Raw genomic sequence first — 10,107 nt, 5'->3', positions numbered from 1 at the left:
GAAATATTAATATTTGGGGGACCTCTAACGCTAACTTTATATCTCTCATAAACACAGTACTTAAGGCCTAATAATAAAACCAAAAGGATTTTTATTTTATTTTGGTTTCCTTTTTAAATGGTTTTGCCAAAGATATTAGGTTGCAGCAGCAATTTTCACTTACCAAACTTAAGTTATATGAGAAATGGACCAGCATTCATTCATTATATGATTTAGAATAAATATCAGAAGTAAAATAAAAGCTAAATATAAAATGATATTTATCAAATATTTTGTTTTAGTGCTCGCTTCAGCAGCACATACACTGAAATTGGAACGATACAGAGATTAGCATGGCCCCTGCGCAAGGATGACATGCAAATTCATGAAGCGTTCCATATTTAAATATATATATATTTTATTTTGTTTTAGTAGATATTTTATATGCTTATATGATTGTAAAGAGTGCTACTGACTGTCATTCATAGTTAAAACTGTTTTTGAAATTTTAAATATTAATAAGTAAATTATTTTCTAACAAAACATCTTGGTATGTAGATACAAATGTGTATTTTCATTTATTATGTGTAATGGCCAGAGCGGTGGTCCAGGTAGTAGGGCATTTGCCTTGCATGCACTAACCTAAGACAGACAGTGGTTCGATCCCCCGACATCACACATGGTTCCCCAGGCCAAGAATGATTTCTGAGCACATAGCCAGGAGTAACCCCTGAGCATCACTGGGTGTGGCCCAAAAACCAAAACAAAAAGTCTTATAAAACAATAATTTTTATATGTGAATATACAATATAATGTTAATTTTTATGTTTTAACAATTGCTTATCTGAATATTCTCAATTAAAACATATTTATCACATTAAAATTGTATTCATTCAATACATTTATGTTAGGAAAAATATTGTTTTCATTATATCTGTATTGATATTGTTATGAAGAGTGAAAAAAGGTGAGTTGCTAACCCGTATGATTTATCTGAGTCAGAGTAAGCCTGTTATTATGCCACCAATTAAACAACATATATTGATTTAATTTTATTTGTATGACACAATAACTTTATATAAGAATTTTAATTTTATAATCTATTTTTAATTTTATATTACTAAAATACTTAAAGTTTCTTCAAAAAAGAACATTTTGTTCCTTTGAAAACTATAACATTTATCTCTTGTTAACAGAAACCTTATCAACATACATTGTTTGATATTTAAAACAATTCACGTGGCTCTATATAGTTTGCAGACCTTATGAACAGATACATTTCAATTAAGAGCCCAGAGCATAAAATTAAGGTAATTTTTTAATTTTTAAATTTTATTTATTTTTCTTTAAATTTTTATTTTGAAGAAAGTGGTTTACAAATCTTTCATAGTAATATTTTAGGTACATAGCAACATTGGGTTGGGGGTATTCCCACCACCAATGTTGTCCTTGCTCCACCCCTATTCCCAGCATGCATCCCATATCCCCTTCCTATACCCCCTGGAGTTTTAGCATAAGTGGTTCCCTCTGTGTCTAGCTTGTTGTAGATTGGGTATTGATTCTGTTGTCGCTGGCTTTGGATTTGGTGTTTAAGTCTGATCAAATTTTTATTTCTACTTAATGTTCATAGGACTGTTTGGTGTGGTACCCTCCATTATTTTCCCCTCAAATTGTGAGGCAGAACAAGATGGTTCAAGTTATGTGGCTCTGTTTGAAGGAAAGAAAAAATAAAAAGTAAAATGGAGCAAAAATCAAACAAGCAAAAAATGGGAGGAGTCCTTTTAGAGGCTATAAATATCAATTTAAGACAAGAAAGGGAAAAAAAGAAGAAAAACATAACAACAAATCAAACCAAAAAACTCGAAAAGCACCACAGAAATAAAGACAACAACCACACAATAACCACAGTCCAGAAATAAAAACAAAACAAAGCACACACACACACACAAACACACACACACACACACACACACAACCCACGGGGGGGGGGAGGAGAAAAAAAGACCAACAAACAACAACAATAACAAAACTAAAAAATTAATTTGTGCTTCTCTCTTTTTTTTTCTTGCATAGGCACGGTAAATATTGGGGAGATTAGAAAGGGAATTTCTTTGGCCTAAGAATTTCTCTGCCCTTGTTGGGAATAACTACAGGCTTTGTACATGTTATTTTTCTCTCCCCTAGGTCCTTTTGTGGTGTCTGGAAACTTTCTGCTTCATGGTGGATGATAAAATCATGCCACTGTAGCTAGAAATCTTGGTATTTGCACAGGGCAAAAGGTGGAGCCTAGGATGGAGTCTTTCTTTATGGTTCTAGGAGTTCTGTTCCTTCACTGTTGTTTTAATCAGTATTCTATAGTTGGTGGTCTTGGTTTTTGCCCTGATCCTAGGATGAAGTCTAGGATAGAGTCTTTCATTATGTTTCCAGGAGATATCCTTCTTTAATTCAAAAATGAATTTCTTTTGGAAAAAAATTGCTTATTTTAAGCAACTACATATAAATAAAATTTATGAACTGTGGGCCAGGATTCAGAAGCACCATTGGGAAGCTACTATTTTTGTGAGACTATTAACTGAAGGAACTATGCAGACTTGAGTCAGGAGAAGCAGAAATCAAAAGAGTACTTGATATAGGTTAGTCAGTTCCTCATCTGAAAATGGGTGACTTAAAAGAAATAACATGTTTCTGAAATTTGATACATGAAAAAAATTTTGCTGCAGAAGATGTGGTATCTATCAAAACACTATTGTATCTAGAACCCTTTACTTAATGAACTTCAAGACATGCATGGTACTTAGAATTGAATTATTTATATAACATAGAATAACTTTTAGATTGCCATGTCCATGAAGCTGCTAGAAAGTGTAGAAAACAGCTTTTCCTCTTCATCTTCATCTTTCAAACATTTCTTCTTGAGTATAAGGAAAATAATTCTGAAGTCATTCTTCCTAGTTAACAGCCACTATAAAGGGACACTAAAATTAAAAAATGGGATTATTAATTGTTATTAATAAAACCTCTCATAATTCTAGATGAAAACTTTTACACAATTAGTGCTGCAATATTTGTCTATCAAGAATTAAAATAAATCCCATATCTTAAATCTGTTTCAAATGTCATTATTGTGGTTTTTAGTAACACAGATATTTTAAAAACATGAATTTGAAATTAAAATAAGATATAGTTCTTAATAACCAATACTACTAATAAGAAATTTTTACAACATAGTTTATCTTATGAATTATCTGCTCACTACCTTTAAAAATAATATAAGGGTTGTAGATATACTAAGGTGGACAACAAATTTGCCTTAAGCCTTTGTCTAGCACTATATATGAAACTTTGAGCCCCCTTGAAGTAATTCCTGATCACAAAGTCAGAAATAGACCCTGAGCACTAAGGGGAATGAGCCAACCCTCACAATTTTAATTCCATTTAAAATTGCTTATTTTTGCCAAGTACTCAATTATTATTTAACCAACTGGTTTCTGTTTTTCAGATCGTTGGACATATAAAACTATTCTTGGGATGGGTTAAGAGAGAATAAATAATAAAAAATTTGAGACAATAAGAATTGCATGAGGCCAACTTGGGATGAACCCAGGTTTGATCCCTGATATCCCATATGGTCCCCTGAACCTGCCAGGAGTGATTTCTAAATGCAGATCCAGAAGTAACACTGAAGCACCACTGGAAGTGCCCCCCCCCCAAAAAAAATAAGAAAGAAAAAGAAAATACTAGATCAGAAGCTGAAAGAAAATGTTGGATCATGGTAAGTTTTTCTTTGCATAAAAATGAGTAATATTGAGATGTGTTTGGCCTAAAACTTTACAGAAGGCCATGCTGCAGATGAGATAAGAATGAATAATTTAATTTTAGGAAAAAATCATTGAGAATAAAGAAAATGGGCCTTATAGAATATCTGGTTCACCAGAAAAAATCATTGAGAATAAAGAAAATGGGCCTTATAGAATATCTGGTTCACCAGAAAATAGGTATTTTCTTACTAGGATAAAGGGATGAGTATGTAGGTACAGAGAGAGACAAGATATCAGAAAACATAGATAGTCTTGGGGGCCGGAGTGATGGCGCAGTGGTAGGGTATTTGTCTTGCACGTGGTTGACCCAGGATGGACCTGATTTCTATCCCCGGCGTCCCATATGACCCCACAAGACAGGAGCGATTTCTGAGCACATACCCAGGAGTAACCCCTGAGAGTCACTGGGTGTGGCCCCAAACACCCCCCCAAAAAATAGATACATTTTCCATCAGATTACATTTGTTTGCTCAGTGAGTGTTGTGGGAAGTCATCATATGAATGTTAAAAAAGAAATATTTATAGATTGTGGAATAAAAATAGGGGCTAGAACGGTGGTGCTAGAGGTAAGGTGTCTTGCAAGCGCTAGCCTAGGATAGACCGCAATTCGATCCCCCAGTGTCCCATATGGTCCCCTAAGCCAGGAGCAATTTCTGAGGGCATAGCCAGGAGTAACCCCTGAAAGTCACTGGAAGTGGCCTTTTAAAAAGTGGGATAAAAAGGTGTTTTTACTACAAAATTATATTGCTGTTCTAGAAAATCTCCCTTTAAGATCGAAATTACTTACAGTTTCCACACTTGTGTGCTTTTTGTAAACTAAATTTATGGCCAGATGAACTTATTGAAAAAGAAACATGAAAATAAAATTCATAATACCATGTTTTGTGACAGGACTATTATATCTAGATTATGCAATGAAAAGTCTGATAAAAGCAAGATTATGAAGATTTAAAGTGTTAAGTTCTTGAATATGTGACAATTTATTTTTATATTTATTTTCAAATTTTTTTCTCTCTACTTTCATACATGTTTTTTCCAAAAATACTAGAAAATTGGCTCTGTTATAAAAAATAAACAAGCTTATAAGCATAGCCTTAAATCTTATTCCAATTCAAACTATCACTCATGCTATTTGAGCACAGGCTTTGGATATCAAGATAAATAGCCTATACACTTTGAAAGTGCTAAACTTCTTAGAACATATATCTTACAGAACAATTGAAGAACGTATTTATAAATAGAACAGTTTAAAAAATCAAAAGTGTTATAAAGAATCTAGATTAATACCAAAAATGATAGGAGAGCAATTAGAATAGACTCAATAAACAAAGATAAAGAAGACAAATGTTATATCTAAACAATGCTAAAAACAGATGATAAACAACACATATAGTCAATAATCTAAATGTTTTGTCTACTGGGAACTCAGCAACTAATCTGACTATTTGCTTCTTTTCATTCGAATGACAAAATTAAGTGTCTGTTTTGGAAGCATGTTGACATACACATAATAAAAGGGGCAAAGAATAATTAAAGATATATTTGAAAAAAGAAGAAAAACTCCTCGTTATTTTAAATGATATGGTAAGATTAAATAGGATAAAATGAGGGCTAAAATAAATAAGTTAAATAATTTAGTTGCAAAGATTTTTTTTTTTACTGTGGGCAATGTGAATTACAAATCTTTCACAGAAATATTTAAGGCACAGAGTAGTAATGAATGAGGGACATTCTCACCACTAGTGTTGTCCTCCCTTCACTCCTGTTGCCAGCATACATCCCTCTTCCTCCTCCTCAATCCCCCATAAAGCTAGTGCAACTGTTCCCCCCATGTACAGCTTGATGTAGATTGGGTATCATTTCTGTTGTCGTTGACTTTGCATTTTGTGTTCAAGTCTGATCATTTTTTTTTCCGACCAAATGGACATATGACTGTCTGGTCTTGGTACCATCCATTTTTTCTCCCTCCAATTGTGATGTCAATCAGGGTGATTCCAGTAATGTAGCTCTATTGGAGATATAAGAAAGGATATGAGAGGAATCTGTCTAGGTTCTGTAAGTATCCCTTTGGAAGAAGAAAAAGAAACAAAAGAAGAAAAGAAGAAAAAGTAACAAAACAAAATAAAATGAGACAAGACAAAAACAAAACAAAACAAAAAATAACCAATAAGGGAGTAACAAAAAAATAGTACAAACGGATTAAGAAAACAAAAAAAGAGTAAACTAAAAACCAAAACTATCTGCTACAAAGAAACAAACCAAAAAAAAAAAAAAAAGGACCAGGAACTTTTTAAAAAAGGGTTGTGTTTCTTTTATTTTGTTTTACATAGGCATAGTAAACATTAGAGAAATTAGAACGGGAATCCCCTTGGCCGAAGAGATACAGAGTTTCTCCGCCCTTGAAGCATACTGCCATGGGAACAACTACAGGCTTCTTACTCACTTTTTTACACACCCCAAGGTGCCAGAAGACTTTCCGCTCAAGTGTGGGCAATGACATCCCACCTCTGTAACTGAAGATCTTGCTATTTGCGTAGGTCATGGAGCAAAGGCAAGGAGAGAGGTTTTTTGTTTGTTTATTTGTTTGTTTTTTAAGGTTCTAGGATTTCTGTTTTATTACTGTTGTTGTAATCAGTCTTCTGTGGTTAGTGGACTTGGTTTTTGCTCTGATCCTAGGTCCGAGGCCAGGCTATAGTCTTTTAACATGGTTCCAGATGTTCTGCTCAGTTGCAGTTCTCAAAGTCAGACCTCAGGGATTAGAGATCTTGGTTTATGTACAAATCCAAAGCTGAGGCCTAGTCAGGAAACCTCGTCATTGGTCCCTTGCTGGGTTCTATCTATTCTGTGTTTGTCAAGGACAGTCTTCTGTAGATAGCAATTTTTTTTAATATGGAACACTTCATGAATATGCGTGTCAATTTGGTTTTTGCTTAGGGCAACGGATAACATGTTTCCCAATTGTATCATACCACTCGAGGGTAGAGATAGAGAGGCCCTCTTCTAACTCAAATTGTTGCTGTTTCCTCATGTCAGGTTGTCATGGTATAACTGGTGTAAGTTGGTGCCTGGGTGGCGTTCAGAATTTCCCTGGTTTCTGGTTCCTGGTGCTGTTGTTGGGACTTGTGTCAGTTTCACATCTGGGATCTGGGGTTCTGGGTTGGATGGTCACTGTCCGGTTACATGGAGTCTAAGTTGGGTCCACATGACATATGTTCAGAGTGGGAGATGAACCTGTATTATAAAAAATCTGGGTTCTTATCCCGAGTAGATAAGAGCTTTTTTTCTATGTATAACATTTCCCTTTATTTAGAGTGCCTATGCAAAAGGGTATGATGACAAATTATATTGCTGGTTGATTTGGAGGTGGGAATGATATAGTCTGCACAATCCCTGTGCCCTGGTTTTGACCTGGGCTTTTATCTCAGGCAAGACTTTTCTTGTAGGTTTTCATACCACTCGAAACCAAAACAGGTGGGGTTGGAGAGACAAAGAGAAAAAGAAAAAAAAAATTTTAATAGAAGAAATAAATAAAATTGCATTTAAAAAAGGTGTTCAAAAATAATGCCATTTACGAGGCTAATTTACTTTTGGGAATAAACAGACTAGGAGATATTAAACACATTTTTAAATATAAAAAATATATATCTTCAAATAATATGGTTATTTTTTTTTTTTTTTTTTTATTTTTTATTTTTTATTTTTTATCTTTATTTAAACACCGTGATTACAAACATGATTATAGTTGTATGATTACAGTCATGTAAAGAGCACCCCCCCTTCACCGGTGTAACATTCCCACCACCAATTTCCCAGATCTCCCTCCTCCCCACCCCCCTACACCTGTACTCGAGACAGGCTTTCTACTTCCCTCATTCATTCACATTTTATGATAGTTTTCAGTGTAGTCATCTCTGCAACTGCACTCATCACTCTATGTGATGAGCTGCATGTCCTGAGCTGCACCTACCAGCCCTCATCTCTCTTGTCTCTGAGATATTGTTAAAAATGTCCTTCATTTTTCTTAAAGCCCATAGATGAGTGAAACCATTCTGCGTCTTTCTCTCTCCCTCTGACTTACTTCACTCAGCATAATAGATTCCATGTACATCCATGTATTGGAAAATTTCATGACTTCATCTCTCCTGATGGCTGCATAGTATTCCATTGTGTATATGTACCACAGTTTCTTCAGCCACTCATCTGTTGAAGGGCATCTTGGTTGTTTCCAGAGTCTGGCTATTGTAAATAGCGCTGCAATGAATATAGGAGTAAGGAAGGGTTTTTTGTATTGTATTTTTGTGTTTCTTGGGTATATTCCTAGGAGTGGTATAGCTGGATCGTATGGAAGCTCAATTTCCAGTTTGTGAAGGAATCTCCATATCGCTTTCCATAAAGGTTGTACTAGACGGCATTCCCACCAGCAGTGAAAAAGAGTTCCTTTCTCTCCACATCCCCGCCAGCACTGCTTGTTTTCCTTTCTTGTGATGTGTGCCAATCTCAGTGGCGTGAGGTGGTACCTCATAGTAGTTTTGATTTGCATCTCCCTGACGATTAGTGATGTTGAACATCTTTTCATGTGAATATGGTTATTTTTACACAAATATCTCAATCTTAAAATTATAGTGAGATCAGTTCTCTGAGATTATTTTGTCTTGGATCTCTGTTACTACCTTGCCAAAAAAAATTAGGTCCCATATATGAGTGGGATAAATCTGTTTTCTATGCCCTTTTTATGAATAATTGACTTGGCATGATGTCCTTTCATTCATTCTATGTTGCTTCAAAGTTTATGATTTTGGTCTTTTTGGAGCTGCATAGTATTACATGTGTATATATATGATCAACAATACATATAAGAAAAGATAAGTACATTTTAAATGACATAAAATAAATTAGTTCTTTCAGAAATGTTTACAGTGAACTTTTCCTGGTTTCCCATAGCCCCATTCTATGAAGTTTTATATGTTGACATATGACACAGAGCTTGCTATTTTTCCCGTCTATTTCATTCTATAAAATGTATTATTTTGCTTATGGTGAGGCCATGTGAATTATTGTGTAAGTTACTGTAAAATTACTGTTGTGAAAGACAAACAAAATTTGATTTTTATCCCCAATATTTTCACTTATTAGCTCAAAGGTTATGAATACCTATTCTAAATATTTTTCTGAATCAGGCAAATAATTAATGGATCAAATTCATATAGAAAGAAGTCAATGCTTGTTGATTTTGCTTACTAGATTATAAAAGATATACAAATTCCTTTTTCAAAATCCACTAACATATAAACTGCTCTACTACTCAAAAGTATATTAATGTTGGGGCCAGATTGATAATACAGTGGTAGGGTGTTTTTGCCTTGCATGCAGCCAACCTGGGAAGAACCTAAGTTCAATCCCCAGTATTGCACATGGTCCCCCGAGCCTACCAGGAGAAATTTCTGAGCACAAAGCCAGGAGTGCTGAGCACTGCCAGGTGTGACCCAAAAAAAATTTTTTTAAATATATTAGTGTTGTAGCTAGAAATTTCTAATGACTTTATATTGAAAATGCATTGGTGTTTGTAGTAACAGAAATTGACAATCAGCTCTATTTTGATACCCCAAATACCTATTTATCATTAATTTCTCTGTTTACATTTCCCAATATTTTACTCTATTATTTCAGGCAAGCTGTTATATTTATAATTAAAAATGTAATAGAGATTACCTAGAGTTTAATATAATTTTCCCAATTATGTATATTATGCAAATTTTGAATTAAAATAAATTTTTTAGCTTTGATATCTGAAAGCTTCCTGACTTCCTAGTCTTTTACAAAGTCTGACATTTTTACATATAAAAATAAGTCATTGGAATTCATTTTTGCTTACTTAAGAAAACGTTAAACTAAAATAATAAACTTGATATATTTCAATAACATGTCATACAATCTGGTAAAATGCGCCATATAATAAATTAGCTTTGACTTACAGCATTTATAAGACAAAATATTTTACTTCAATATTATGTAACATACATAATTCCAAATAACTTATCACAATAAATATTATATCATCTTAAGTAATGAACAAATAATTGGAATTTACCTACATTTTCTCTCAGTAAAAGAAAGTTTAGGTGCTCACAATTAAGATATTACAAATAATAAATTTACTTCAAAATGATGTAACCATACAAACAATAAAAATCTTATACTGTTGGGTCAGAGAAAGAAAAGTTACAAGATATATTTGTACAATATCTTTTAAACAGTCACTGAAATTCCTTCTACCATCCACTTCTGAGCACTTTACAATAAATAAAAGGCT

At 33.8% G+C, this 10,107-nt stretch overlaps 1 non-coding gene across 1 annotated transcript; it reads left to right on the top strand.

Moving 5' to 3' along the window:
* Positions 1–280: 280 nt before the first annotated feature.
* Positions 281–384, top strand: LOC126007391 (U6 spliceosomal RNA). The gene has a single exon (XR_007494967.1). It is a non-coding gene; the product is annotated as a U6 spliceosomal RNA (small nuclear RNA).
* Positions 385–10,107: the final 9,723 nt, after the last annotated feature.

This window comes from Suncus etruscus, chromosome 4 (genome assembly GCF_024139225.1).
Source record: "Suncus etruscus isolate mSunEtr1 chromosome 4, mSunEtr1.pri.cur, whole genome shotgun sequence".
In the NCBI taxonomy this organism is placed as follows: Eukaryota; Metazoa; Chordata; class Mammalia; order Eulipotyphla; family Soricidae; genus Suncus; species Suncus etruscus.
The sequence above is the reverse complement of the archived record's forward strand: the minus strand, read 5'-3'. Positions and strand labels throughout refer to the sequence as shown.